Raw genomic sequence first — 15,075 nt, forward strand, 5'->3', positions numbered from 1 at the left:
TTCCTGTGTTCCAGCTTGTGCCCATTGACCCATGTCAGTTTTTTAAAAAGCATGACTTCATCTTCTCATTTACAGGAATTGCAATGAAATCACCACAGGTAAGTAAGACTCTTACCTATCAAAGGGTACTTCTCTTTTTTTCACTATCAATTATGCACAGAATTAACTTATTCAGAAACTATACTGGAACAACATAAGTATAGAGCAGTATTTCAATTATTTATTCTGGCAGCCTGCCAGACTGATGGTGTAAGTCCTCCAATTGATATAATTTTTAAGCTCAAAGAAATACATAAACTCCAAGTCAGTTTTTCCAGTAACTCCTTCACTTCTTATATGCTCCTGACATGTTTCTTCAATTCAGCATTAATTTGAGAGTTCACTTTCCAGGAAGTTTTGTCATATGATTATTCCAGCAAGACATATTGTAACAGTAATAATAAAAACAAACCAGGCTTTGACCATGCAAACCCTGAAAGTTATTTGCACCACAGGGCTGTGGTGGTGGAGGCGAGGATTATAGGAATAAAGCACTGAAGACCTTTTTCTTAAAAAGCAAAAATGTTCGTGTTTTCTTTACTGCGTGATAAAGCAGAGATTTTATAGTTGCCTCTCTTCTGCATGATAGTTACAAAGCAGAATTTTCCAATATAATTTCCCTTACAAAATGGCAGCTACTTTTACTGATTAGCCTAAGCATGCCTGCTTTCTTCCGTCTCTACTTACCTTTGAATGGTAAAGGAAATGTATTATGATGTTCGTGCCTCATAGGTTCCTCCTTTTTTCACCTCAATAAGCATTTGCCTGCGTGAAGATAAAGGGACAAGGCAGAACTTAACAAGTTCCATATTTGTGACTGTTTTGATGTCTTTGTAGCACTATACATTCTTTATGTGAATCACGTTTAAAACTTATAGCTCATGAGTCATTATAAAAATATCACATATGTTTGTCATGGAAACATTATCAAAGTGAAATTCTTAGTGAAGTAGCACAGATGCTATCCATGTGTATCACGTAAGACCTCTGTATACACAGAGATTCATTAGAAGCACTCTGACACGTGCTTAACTCATCGCAGTGCTTCCATTGATTCTGGGGAGTTCTGGTTGATATTCTACATATGACTGAGTCTTATAAAGCAAAATTTCAGCATTTCAAGGTAATTTGTCCTATGTGTACAGAGCTGTATTGTGAGTATTTTCCTTAGAGCTAAAGGTCTTCTCAAAGTAGAAATACAGAGCACCCACACAGTTATGTACTTACTGAGAAATGTCCAGTAAAAGGCCTAATGTAGAACTGGAATTTCTGGAACTCAGAAATAAAATACAGAGAAATAAAAGCTCTGAAGTTTTTATTCTGAAGCCAAATACAGAACAGGTGTGTGTCATCTGTAAGAGTGCTGAGGAGCAGAACATCATATCACAACATCTGGAATCAAAACATGAATTTGTGATAAAGCAATATTTGGAAAATATCACACATATCCGTGACTCTAAAATTAAAGACAAGATATCCATCACCTATCTGTTCTCCCTTACTTAATATTTTTCTTTACAACGACTGTAAGAGTCATCCAGTCTTTGGGCTATGTGACACATTATTATTTTTTAAGTCAGTACTTAGAAATGTTACACAGAATGATTAACTACAAAGCCCAGTGACCAGTCAAGCATGCAGGAGGAGGAATACCACCAGATATTTTACATAAAGTTTTGACAGTGTACAATGGAAAGTTGCACCAGGCCAAGTTGCTTTGGTGTGCTGACCTGTGCAAAAACACTGATGGAGGAATAACACCTTGTGAACTTCTGCTTTCCTTCCAGATATTTTTATCTTCTGTATTACAGGTATGTTTTGTTATAACGTATTCCACCATAGTGCAAAGCATAGTAGAGGAAGGACAAAATAACACCTAGTTTATGTCTCCAGGTTCATGATCTGCCAGGATGCTAACTACCTAATCTGCTTTAACAGCAATGGATTCTATATGAATCTGGGGAAAAGCTTACTGTCAAAGTATTTAAATATTTATCTTTTAGCAAAGCTGTCTGGAAATTTGTTACTTGAATTGATTTCCTGAAAATAAAAGTCCAAAAGATCAAACAACCCGTAAGCTGGCTTACCATACCAATGGTGACTTGAATGTCCTGTGTTGTTACTGCTGTAAGAGTATACACTTGGAATCTATGTGTGTGTTTATGTATGTGTTCATCAATGGAAAAAATAGTGGAACAAGGCTGCTGTTTCTCCCAGATTTATCAAGTTCTTTGAACCTTCTTTATCTACTACAAGGGAGAGTTATAGGACAAAAGCCTACTTCTTTAAAAACACGTTGCATGCTCTCTTCAGACAGGATAGCTGGCTGCTATGAATAAGATTAATGATGTGAAATTTTTGCATTGTAGTGATACATTTTGAATACTCTATTAATGTACCGTTCCATATTCATGGTTTTTTGCAGTAAGGTCTATGGTGCATTGGTTAAAGAAACCAGTTTTTTCATCAGCATTGGAATTAATGAAGCCTAGTTCGTAATGACGCTGTGTCCCAACTCACTCTACGGCAACAACCCACATCTCTCTACAGTGTGTCCACTTCCATCCCACATTTCCCTGCTCCTCAGCATGTACCCTCTGTTCCTTCCCATTTCCTTGTTGTGCGTATCACGAGAAGCAGCATGTGCTGTGGCTGATGCTAAATGATATGTGCTGGTATAAACGTGGTGACTGGGTAACCACAAACCAGAATACGGGTGCAGAGGAATGAGCAGAGATGGCCTCACCCCTTAGGACAGACTTAGTTTCAGTTTCTCTCCTTTACTGACATCTATAATCTGAAGGACTTTACTTATTCTCAAGGCATCTGAGTGTCAAATATCACTGAAATTAGTGAAAATTGGATTAAATTGGATTGAACCTGGCTAAAATGCCATGAGATTTCAAATCCACCAGATCTGCAGGAAGCACGGCCTGGGATATTGCATTCCCAGGTATTCAAACAGTGGATACATTGTTTTCATGGAGTGTGTGTTCGTGTTGTTACAGTCACGTTAAAGGCAGGTTGGTCTGATGGCGAGTTCAGTGCTTACATTTCAACTTTTGTTTCTGATCTGGTGTCAAAATAGCTTCTGAAGAAAATTTTTTTCCTTGTGGTAGGAGAAGAGGGAGAGTTAGAATTTCCCATTTCCTCTGGCCCAGGGTGCGACTGTGCCCGACTTGGTTTGTCATAAGGAAACAAAACGAAGGGTTGTAAACAGGGTGAAATAAAAACTATTTTCAAAGTATAATAGACTCACGGAAATGCTATTTCACTTCCATCTTAGTTCCTTCATACACTCTTCTGAGACTGTCAGCATGGGTTACATTTTTTACAGGTAAGACCACAACAGCAAAAGAATTAGTCGGAAATTAACATGTTGTGTGCAAAGATCTCATTGCACTGCACCACCATAACATTTAGTTAGAAAGGCAAGTTGAAATTCAGTATTCCACAGCAAGAAGGAAACCAAATTAAACATGAGAGCAGTTCTGAGATCAAAGCTGCTTGAGAAGCATGGACCAAAAGCAACAAGGTCGTAAATTTAAAACAGGTTGAAAGGTCTTCCACCATGCCAAGCCCGATGATACTGTGGCAGTGACCTGACTCTTTAATTAACACAATTGCTAATTAATCCTACAGACCTTTGGCTTCCAAAGATTCCAAAGAGAAAATCAATACATATGGCCCATTTTTTCTACTTTAGATGAAAAGCTACTATTGCTGTTTGGACACATTTTTCTTCTTTGCGGTTTGAATTAATAGCTTCCAGGCTATTGTAAACTATTCTTCTTCTGTAATTTTTTCCAGCCTGTGAATATTTGAGTTGATAAGGCAAGACACATTCCCTATTTGTGTGTTGTTCTGTTGCCTGGGATATGTTATGGGCTTTACATTGTGTCCAATGGGATATGCTTGTATGAAACTGAAAGTATACTGAAAAATACGTAAATTATTTTTTTCCTCATTTTGCCATTTGCCTTAAAACCCTCTTCCTACTCCAAAGCAAAATCAACCATAGAAAAGTGCATTTTCTACGTACATTTCCATGTGATGATTGGAGGTGATATCCCCAGGAAAACATTTTTCTCTTATATTTCCATATATGTGAGAATCTCAGCTTCTGTGTTGTGCATACTCTGAAATCTTTTGATCATTCATCATACTGTTCTTTTTACCACTTTCATAAATATTTCCCTTCCATTGCATTTGTAGGCAATCATACTTATATCACTACTCCTTATCTTTTGGGGGGATGGGATTTGTAGGTTAAAAAGTTGATTTCCATTACTTTGCTGGTACAAATGGTGACAGTTTAAATGCTCATTAGCTGAAGAAATAAAGTGGATTTCAGTAAGTATTTTAAAAGTACCAAGTGTGGAAAAAAATGGAAGTAGTACCTTGTAAGAGAAAATTTGCACATGCAATGAAATTGTTTGACTTTTGCTTTAGTTTTCCTTTGTGGTTTTGGGAGTAGCAGGTGGAGGAAAGGATTCTGTTGAATATATAGATATATATAGATATATATAGAATATAGATACTTCCTATTCCTGCCCTAATCCTTGGTTTTGGGCTGGCTGTATGTTTTGGTTGCAAAACCAAATCTTAAATCCTGTTATTTGAACCACCTGAAGTAAGGAGGAAGCAAGACATCATGAGGTAAATGGAGAAAACAGATTGGGTACATTGCTTTGGTTTTGACATCTCTTTTTTATTTTCTTCTGGTTTTTAATTAAAATTTCCTTTAAATTATCAGCTCTCTGAAAGCTTGGAGACTTGGTGAGTAATCTTACGTGATGGTGGTTGTAGTTACTAGTATGTGCTTTTTATCTTAGGGTATGATCCTATTCCTCTTCTAGTCAAGGTAAATCCTCCTGATTTACAAGGGAGCTGAAACTGAGTTTTCATTACGCAGCAGATTCTAGCACTTGCAGCTCCACTCCGGGTATCTGTGGCACTGTTCAGGGACATTTTTTCACCTTTTTTCTTTTTTAAAATCTAATCTTTGATTAGCATGGTCTTTTAGTAATATCAAACCTACAAATGTGTAAAATGTTTATTTCTATGGGTCCATTGATTTCCTGTCTTGCATTACTGCTCCTGCTGTAACCCTTTCTTCTGGGACCCAAGCTGAAAAATCCATTTAATGTCTTTCAAGTTCCCTATAGCTCCTGCTATAGGACAGGCTCGCTCTCAGCCTGGTGACTGCAATCATCAGAGCAGTGGCCTCTTGTCAAGATTTGGTTCGCTCTACTGAGGTACTGCAGGGCCCCATGTCCCTGTAGCCAGCGTACATTTAACCCCTAGAAAGATCATCCCATTTTTAAGAACATTTGTTGTGGAGAAATATTTCTGATTTCTTTTTTTGGGGCTTGGTTGGAAATCTTCAAAGACTTATCCTTACATTGTCCTGAAGTTTTGTTCTATATGACAACAGTATGGCAAGTCCACATGGCCCTTTTGGCCATTCAGGAGATCGATAATGCCAGGAACTGAGGCACAGGGGTATGTGCACAGCCCTCCGTGTCTAATTCCACTGCCCTTCCCGGTGCAGTTCCCGCTTTAGAAGATGGGATAAAGCTGCGGACATGGGGTGGAGGATTCCTTTGATAAGTACTTGGATTACAAGGACTCATTGCGTAAAAGAATGTGTAGTTTGTTTCAAGTGGAGATTTTAATAATTTACCAAGATTTTGTTCACTACTTTTAGATATTTATTCCTTCAGTTGTGCTGCATCAGTGGTCTTTTTTTACAAATCATCATGCCTTCCAACCATGCCATGCAGTTTTATTTAACTTTCTGTAAGGCATATTTTATTTATATTAGTAGATTTGTTTGTGCAAGTCAATTTTCATCCATATTTTTGTAAGTGTTAATATTTCTTCAAGGCATAATTGTACTCTTACGTTGATACATACAATTGTTTTAGCCATCTGAATGTGGGCTCATCATAATTTTTATCACCTATACAAAAGTGCTAGAATCTGATGGCAAACCTTCAGAATAGGTATGCACATATTATTACCATTTGTGCAGGCAGGGAAATGAAGCTTTATGCTTTCATAGTCACATCCTGATGGAGCGACAGCTGCCATCACTAGATCCCTGTGGATCTCTGCTTTGTAATGGGCCGATCAATCAGCACATTGTTGTCATCCATTCCACCTCGAAACAGTTTATTTTCTGGTTTAAATCCAATTATTTTGGCATTATTTTGAACAGAGCTCTCTAAAAAGGAAAACAGTTTATATCAATTAGTAGAAGCAAACATATGTTCCATATCTTTGCAAAGATCCTATTTAGAATTCTCAAGCAAAGTTAGGGCATGTACATATTTTAAAATAAAACGTAATATGTCACATATGATTGCGACAGAAGGGGAGCTGAAATGTAATAGTGTTGTGAACACCACAGATGAGGCTGTGTAAAAACCTAGAAATATTGATATGTCACCTAGTTATTGAGAGAGACTCTGTGACAGACTTGTGCAGCATGTGCTTTGCAGGACAACTTCTTCGGCATAACAACAGTTAAGAGGCAGCCTGCATTATTTGTTTCACCTGAGGACTGGCAGGCAATACCACAACCAAATGTCTGACTGACCAGGACATACATTCATGCTGGCTGGCCGGGTGGCCAAGCAGCCAAGCTGTACATCCACTCTAGCAGAACAGCTGCCTAATGGAAATGATGAACTCTGAGGCAAACAGCCTGTGCTGCCTTTTGCGGTGCGCTGCGTGTGTCAAAGTACGTGGAGTCATCTAGTATATGATAGGTCTGTTGCTGCATTTTGGGACCCTGAGCAGCAAAGGGTAATTGAAAAGAGGAGGCAGGCAAAAAGGGATCGACAGGGAGGTACTGTAAGAGAGGGAAAAGACAGAAAAGCTCAGCCTTTGCTATTGTAAAAGGGAGATGGTGGGAGTATGGATTGCTTTGGAGTGTCTGAGGACAAGAGAAGGGGGAGACGTTGTGGGAGAGGAGGGAAGGGGATATGGGAGAAAGTTGGAAGATGGCAGAGGTAGGAAGTTTTCTCAAAACACAGGGGAAGTATGGATCACGAGATTCTTGACAGCAACTGCGGTACGAGTACGGAGCCAGGGTCTGGGCTAGAGATTCATGGATGGAATATTGCTGCTCCAAACCTTACACTGGAGTCATGAAGAAAAACACCTGGGAGATAAAAATGGCTTACCAGATAAGGCAGTCATGTATATGTGTGCGTTTTGAGGCCTTTGGCCAGGAAGCAAGACATTTTAAAGATGTCAAATAATTGGTCTTATTAAGAAGAAAACTAATTGTCAAATACCAGGAGATGTCACGGGCATCATTTGCAGGGTACACTTCATGGAGGATCATCTGTGGAAGTTTCTGTAGGAATTGGTTATCCCAGTGTGTTGGTACTGGTAAGCATAAGAGGAAAGCTAGGTGTGTCTAGCATTTTTCATGTTTTCAAGTAGGAAGTATGTTTGCATTCTACTAATAAATAATTTGTTGTTGAAGGAAGGGCACTTTTATTACCAAAATTGTTGTGGAGGAAAGTACAGGTGCGTATCAGGCTAATGGATATAACATGGTTGATACACAGTGACCCTTAGGCTAATCTGAGATGAGGGAAATCTCATGATTAACATATCTTCTCCTAAATGGGAGGAGGTGAACCAAAGCCTAACATGTGGTTGAAGAAACTTGGAGTTAGAGTTTCCTGAGTAATTATGATGGTCTTTAGCTGAGATCTGAATTAGATCATTCAATCATCATGAAAACACTGTTTTCAACATCCCATAGCTCTCAACAGATGGAGATGTATTTCAAACTGTGTATACATTTGAAGGAGACAAGGCAAACATACAGATAAGTAAAAATAGACTAGGGCCCAAAGTGCATTTGTTATTTCTCTTTAAAATTGAAATACTACTTGACAACTCCTGAACATCTTGTCCTCTTTGAAGCATTTGTTTTCTCCTCCATGAAGCTAATTTGGTCACGTTTCAAAAATGTTACTATGTTGTGATCTCAGTTCTTGTCTGATGCATAAATCTTGCCCACAGGGTCTCTGACTAGAGAAGTCAAAGATATGAACTCTGAAAGTGTTGAAGTTTTTCATCCATTAAAGCAGTTTAATTACTATTTCTGTACTGTAGGCAAGAGAGGCTCATGTTGTTTCCTTACCTGGCACCAAGGAATGACAATCTGGGTGTGGACACCTGAATGGTAACTGACATTCATAAGCCTCCAGGAATATACACACATCACGTGTAACACTTGACATCCTGAAGACTTAAATATTTTTTACCATTACTTCCAGTCTTCAGGAAAACAAATTCTAAGGAGTGCAATAAACTAGAGTAGGTGTATTTTTAAACTGAGCTCTCTCTAAGATAATCACAACACATATGGCTAGTGCACCACTGTTACATGCAAAATATGGATACACATGTATAGACATGATTTTCACTCGCTGCAGAGCCTTAGTTCCTTTGTAAAGCACTTTAAGGTCTACTAGTGAAAACACAGTATAAGAGCTAGGTATTATTATCGTTTATTACTTTCTTCAAAAGACTGCCAAGGGCACCTAGGGTGTTGAATGGTGTTCTTGTATTAGAGACTATTAAAAATGCAAATAAATAACTGAAGCACTTTTTATGGGTTTAATTACTTTTAGATATTTGAACAATATAATTCCTAATGGAAATGTTGATGAACCTCTATTTTATCACCATTTGTTACTCTATAGAGAACCTTAAATAGTGGGGGATTTATAAATTTTTAATTAGATTTTGATACTTCATCTTGGGGTACATGTGTATTCAGGAAATCTGAAACTTGAAAGAGCATAGCTAATCAGGTGGATAATGCTCATCGCTCCTCTAGCTTCAGCCCCGTGTGCAGCGTGCAGTTTCATGAATGATTGTGGTAACTGGTACTCAGGTGCGTTTGTGCAGTTTTTAAGTATGGCTGTACATATGGTTGACCAAGTTTTTAGGTTATGCTAGATTGCATGATTTTGGCTACATTTTTTTAAACCTTGGCAAATACATGCAGAGAAGTATGATTTTAAGTTGTATGTACATTCCCCATGACTGTGGGTGCAACTAAATATGGGAATCCAAATGTACCTGGTTAACTGATTGCAGTTGAATGTATAAGGTGTCTGTGTACTGCTACTGAAAATATTTGCATAACAGACGTGTATATCCCATAGTAAAATATAGTTACTAAAATCGAAACTCATCAGCTCATCGACACATACAGGGTAGGAATACAAAAGAGAACAGTTTTGGAATTGTAATCTTCTAAACTACATTTCTTGAATGTGCAATTTATCATTTAGAAGGGCCTTCCATCAGAAGGTTGTTTTGGCACAGAGGTAATGATGTTGTGTATTCTGAAAGGATACAAATGAATTGTTCCGTAGCTGTTATGGAAATAGCTCTTTACTTAGCTTGAAAGCAGGGACAATACAGGCTAGAATGGTGTAAAATTGTAATGAATCCTATCTAATATCAATCTATCTTCACGACAACAGATGCAAACTTTGCAATACTTCAGCTGGCTCATAATGAATATGTTATATCACTATGCTAACAAGTTGCTTCAGTGTTTTTGTGGAGTTCAAAACACTATTGAGGGTATGGAAGATGTTTGTTCCTTTATATCTAACTAGGAATGAGAATAAAAATGGATATGACTGAAATCCTTTGCAATAATAAGTTCGGTTTAGATTTGTATAAAGCTTGAATGCTTTTTTGAAACCTATTTTCCATTCTGAAATGGGTGACAATTAATGATGTAACTGAAAACATTAGCCAAATCAAGATTTTAATTTTAACATGAATGGCATAGTATTAACTATTTTAGAAATAACCAGCTATGGAGCATGTGTTCTTCACTCCAACTTATGATAGCTATTTTAAAATAAGCAATATGCTTACTGTTAATGTAACAAGACCAGTTTTATCCCTCATGTAACACCCAACAGAAGCCTGCTGGGTTTACGTCAGACCCTGATTTTAAATTGTGGGCTTTTTGTTTTGAGAAACAGTTTCATATTTCATTCTCCTTCCTGGAGACGGCTGTATAGTTTTGGAGTATTCTATAACTTCAGTAAAGCCTTGACAGCCAATGTCTGATCTCGTTCCAGAGATTCATGCTTGCCAGCCTAATAAGAACACGGTCAATTATTTTCCTTTTAATCCCACTGGATTTCCCCAAGGAGCAAGGAAAAGAGTTACTTCATTACCTGGCACATCAGGATTTTGCAAATGCACTGCTGCTATTTCAGTCCTGGTGCTCAAATGGAGTGGGAGAGCAAGTCTTGAAAGCCTTGTCTCCAGAGCTGCAGAGAGGGTGTATGTCAGTGCTTAAAAACATATTCTAACATTCAACCAAGCCTAGTAAATTAGTTATATTAAAGTAGAAAGAAAAATCTAGCCAGAAATATACTTTTTCATTAAGTTTCAATAATTTATTACATGCTCTTCCTGGACTCTAATCTCTAGGTTTGAAATATGTTGTCACAAGGGCAAATCCATATATGGTACATATAACACATTGTATATCTATATGAATTTATCAGCTCACAAAAAAAAATATAACTCTACGGTGTATTCATTATCTAAGATTGGCTATGATTCAGCTATATAAGAGAAGTTTTAAAAGCTTTCTGGAAAAAATAAATTCTGCATCAGCAAAAGGTTGCTCAATGGTCTTTTTATTTTGAGCTTTTGAGGAAAACCATCACCACTGTTCTTATGCACCATTATAAGTATTTTTCATGAAATCTGACTTCCAAAGTACAGCCTTCAGTTCTGGTGAAGGCTGGTGAAAGTCCTCTTACTTTGATACCTCAATAAATAAGATTGCTCTATATGTGAACACAGCATATTCTGGTTACCAACACAGGACACCCCCAGCTCTCTTACAGTAGATTCAGATGATCCATTCCTTCTTTAGACATTCTGATAAAACAGAAATTCAAGAAAAAGAAACTCTAAAGAGAAAAAATAACCATTATCTGTCAAGAAAATCTTTCTATTTAACCACTTCATTGTAGACCTGTATCAGCTTCAATACACAGTTATAACTGAGAGAGGGATCTGACTATTCAACACTAAATCAAGCAAATTCTTTCATGTATATTTTGTATAAAGCCCATCCTCTCTTGTTTTAGTAGGCAAAGAAGACTTTGCACTAAAGCTCAGAAGAGCTTGTGAAATAGTAATGGTTTTGTCTCTAATCTTCCTCCTCATTTTCACTAACACGACCATCTACCTTTTGTAGGACTCAAAAAAGCTGGTTTTGCTTTTTGAGATGAAGAGATTTAGGTCTGCAGCCACCAATACAAGGCAACTCAGATGAACATATTGCTACATTGCATTGCAGTCTTTGAATTGCATTGATACCTTTCAGTTTGGAATTTTGGCTGATTGCTGACACTTCACAAGTTCTGGGTGAGGCAGAAAAGCATTATCCTTATGTTACTGCTGGAGAAACTGAAGCATAGAGGAAAGAAACCTGTGCCAGTGAGAGAGGTTAAGTCTAGATCTTAGAAGTACTAACTCCAGCCTGTTACTGAATTCAAGGTGAAAGAGTATGCTGGTGAAAGTCACAGGGAGGAGCTTTTACAATATTTTTCTTCTAACAACAGAGGGAAGGATGCTCTGAGAATAAGCCCCTGCAACTGCACTGCTTATGGGTGGGCATGCTGTGTAAGTCGTGCTGCTGCGGCCTCAGTTCCTTGAGTGTGGTGACTCACCGAAACTGATGGTTGTAGTTTAGAGTTTAGGGAACAGCAGCTCTGTTTTCTTTTAAAAAGTGCTGAAAAGAAAGCCTTAGATCCCAAACTCTGGCATGACTGGCCCCTATGAATTGAAATAAATGTAAGATATGAGTGTACCACACCGTTTGCCTTTTTCTGCCATGCTAAAGCCCTCTTTGAGCTGTTAAAAATCCAAAATCCAAATATGATTATTAGAGCTTGAGAAACAAGAATGGTAATACATTATTTACCTATAGACTAGGGAAGATTTCCTGCTAACACAAATGAAGCTTCAGGACCTTCAAGGGTCATAGAAACTTTCTCACTGTTGGGAGATGAGGTTTGATGAGAAGCTCCAAAGTCCACTTGGTCACCCAGCAGTAATGGTGACAGACTATGCCTGGTACTCTAGTTTGCTTAGCTGTCTTGGGGAAGATTTTTTTACCTGAGGTTTTTCTCACACTACACTATAAAAAAGAAAGCTACTAATATGTTCAACAAGTAATAACTGGAACCATGACCTGCATCTGTTGGTATAGCCCCATTAAATTATATTAAGCTATTCCAATTTACACGTGCTAAGTATCTTGCCCAAGAATGATAAAGCAGTAAGGTGGTAAAAAATGTGAGAGCCATAACACGTTAAATATAACTAGCTGTGGATCTGTTAATGACAGACAGCAGGGAGGTTGTACCTCCATTGTATCCACTCCGTACCAAATATTATATATAGCTTCACTGTGTATTTCTCAGCTTACTTTTTCACTATGAACTCTTAACAAAGCTTTTTTATTAAGTCTTGTTTCTCAGTCTCTCCTCCAATTGATTATGGTTGCAGCATGGCAAAATGTCAGCTAAGAAACAGCAGTTTCAGGCAGTAATAAACCTGTATGCATTTCCTAGATTTTGCATAGTAAACATTGCAGATGGGAGGCTTTTTTTCATTTAGATTTATTTCAGAAATCCAAGGTTTTCTGTCCAAAACAGTCCATTCTTCTGTAAGCCAGTGCTGTTTTATTAAATGAAGCTGTTCCTTTTAATATTCACGAAACTTCGGAATGTGAAATAACGACCAGACCCCAAACTAGGCTTTAAACTATTAATGATCTGCCATCTGGTGGCCTGTCTTGCTTGAGCTGTTGCACTTCTAATTTACACTGATGTAATTCCGCCAAAGCCAATGGCTTTAATACGCTCCTTGTGGTTAATGAGCTTGGTGTGGAATAGCATCTAGTCCACTTCTGTCCCAGACCTTATCACTGTGATTCACACTAGACCTGTGTGACCTGTAGGTAGTCAGGCCACTTGAAAAATCAATAGGTAACTTCCTTTTGCTGAGGGAGCAAAACCTGCACTAACCTTGCTAAGGATGAAATTTCCCTTTAGCCACCCTCATTTTAAATAAATGATGGTCAGAGATTGTGTGGCCTCTTAGGTATTACTGAGATGGCTGATAATCCACTTCTTCCCCAAGTTGTCATGTATTATTCCTATTTATAGCTAAAAAGCATTGCAGTAAGTGCTGAAAAATTGAGATTTGTTTATACTTCTTTCCTGTCCTTTTCAGTTCTTCCTTACAGCCCAAAGGCATGGCAGATTTACAGACTGTCTCAGTTCTTCATTTCTGTAAGGGGTTAAGATACATTGCACAGCACCCCATCTAAAGATAAGATCATGTATTATTCCAGGGTTACATCTTGTCTAAGACTGGAATAATTTAAACCAGAAAGAAGCAGATCAATCTGACAGAATGGATGTACTTTTAATTAAATATTTAGGGGACATGGCTTGTATACTAGTGGCATAAGTAGAAGTGTAGGTCAGGTGTAAGAACTGATCCTAAAGGTCTTTTCCAACCTAAATAATTCTAACTGTAGCAGAACTGATGTACCATCCTTGAATATACATATGATTTACCGCTACTCACATTTAAAAGATTAAAAAAGATTCCTTGGCCATGGGCACAAGTTGGAAGACAGGAAGTTCCACCTCAATATGAGAAAAAGCTTTTTCCCTGTGCAGGTGCCAGAGCAGGGGCACAGGCTGCCCAGGGAGGCTGTGGGGTCCCTTCCCTGGAGACATTCACACCCCGCCTGGACGCGGCCCTGTGCCCCTGCTCTGGGGGTGCCTGCTCCAGCAGGGGGTGGGACGGGGTGAGCTCCAGAGGCCCCTTCCAGCCCCCGCCAGTCTGTGATTCTGTGACTCTGTGATTTTTGTTTGTTTGTTTGTTTTGTAAGGTTCAAATACAGCAAGAACAACAGAACTCAACCTTCATGCTGGATGTTGCATTCTCTCTTCAAAAGTGCCTTACAAATCTAGACAAACTAATCCTCATAGCACCCTTTAAGGTAAATAGGTACCGTCATGAAGAGGGTTAGGTAAAAATGGGTGAAAAATTATGCCAGTATTTCTACCTATATAACTTGACTATATGACAAACTTACACCAAAATGGGAGAATATTTTGTGATATGGATGTGATTGTTTCATTACACCTGGAACGCCATTCAGCCCTGGAAATCTGCAGTGTCTTGGCTGGATGGCTCTAGAAATGGATATACTACTAGTATGCTACCAACAAAGATGTATTTTTATTTCTCCATGCTGGTGCTTTCTCTCCCTGAGAAGGAAGATTAATGTGAACACTTGAAAATCAATACCCCCTGCCCCTGCAACTTCCTTTAGAATTAGGACTTGGACACTCAATTTTAATAATTTCAGAAACTGGCAACTAGAATCTGATGAAGCTGCCTGAACTTTCTTCTCTTGGCCAGTTGGGAATTCCACTGGCATGCAGAAATAACAAATGAGATGAGACGGAATGATACAGAATCAATTGCATTAATTTTATCTGTCAAGGAAGTAGAAAGAAGGAAGAGATACAAACAGAACATACTGCGCTCTCACATTCTGTTGTCATAATGACTTCTCCTGGAGGCTGTTCTAAATATTGTTGCCCAGATGCCATGCTATTTTACATGGAGGGGGCTATAATCAGTTCCCAGTAGCAAAGGACAAAGTACACCTCTGCTTGGCACAGGAAGCTTTTTGCTGTATGCATTACAGCCAAATGTGAGTATTGGGATCTGTCTTCCTTGATAATCTCCTTTATAATTCAGTTTTGTTTCTTTGGGAGAGATACCTATTTGGCAGTTTTCAACAAATCATTTTTTGCAAGCGTACATAAAAATTATTAAGTAATTATTTTAGCAGAATCATCCTGTACTCTCAATAAATTACTCAGACTGTCTCTTAAGAGCCAGTTTTCTCTTCAACCG

At 38.2% G+C, this 15,075-nt stretch overlaps 1 long non-coding RNA gene across 1 annotated transcript in view; it reads right to left on the bottom strand.

Annotated features, from left to right (window-relative positions):
* Positions 1-565: 565 nt before the first annotated feature.
* The window catches only part of LOC142064355 (uncharacterized), a 138,227-nt gene continuing 123,717 nt past the window's right edge, over positions 566-15,075 (bottom strand). The window contains exons 6-7 of the long non-coding RNA XR_012663063.1: positions 10,281-10,376; positions 566-804 (exon numbers count right to left, since the gene is read on the bottom strand). This is a non-coding gene — a long non-coding RNA (uncharacterized LOC142064355). The remainder of the gene's footprint in view (positions 805-10,280; positions 10,377-15,075) is intronic.

The sequence above is a fragment of the Phalacrocorax aristotelis genome, chromosome 13, assembly GCF_949628215.1.
Source record: "Phalacrocorax aristotelis chromosome 13, bGulAri2.1, whole genome shotgun sequence".
In the NCBI taxonomy this organism is placed as follows: Eukaryota; Metazoa; Chordata; class Aves; order Suliformes; family Phalacrocoracidae; genus Phalacrocorax; species Phalacrocorax aristotelis.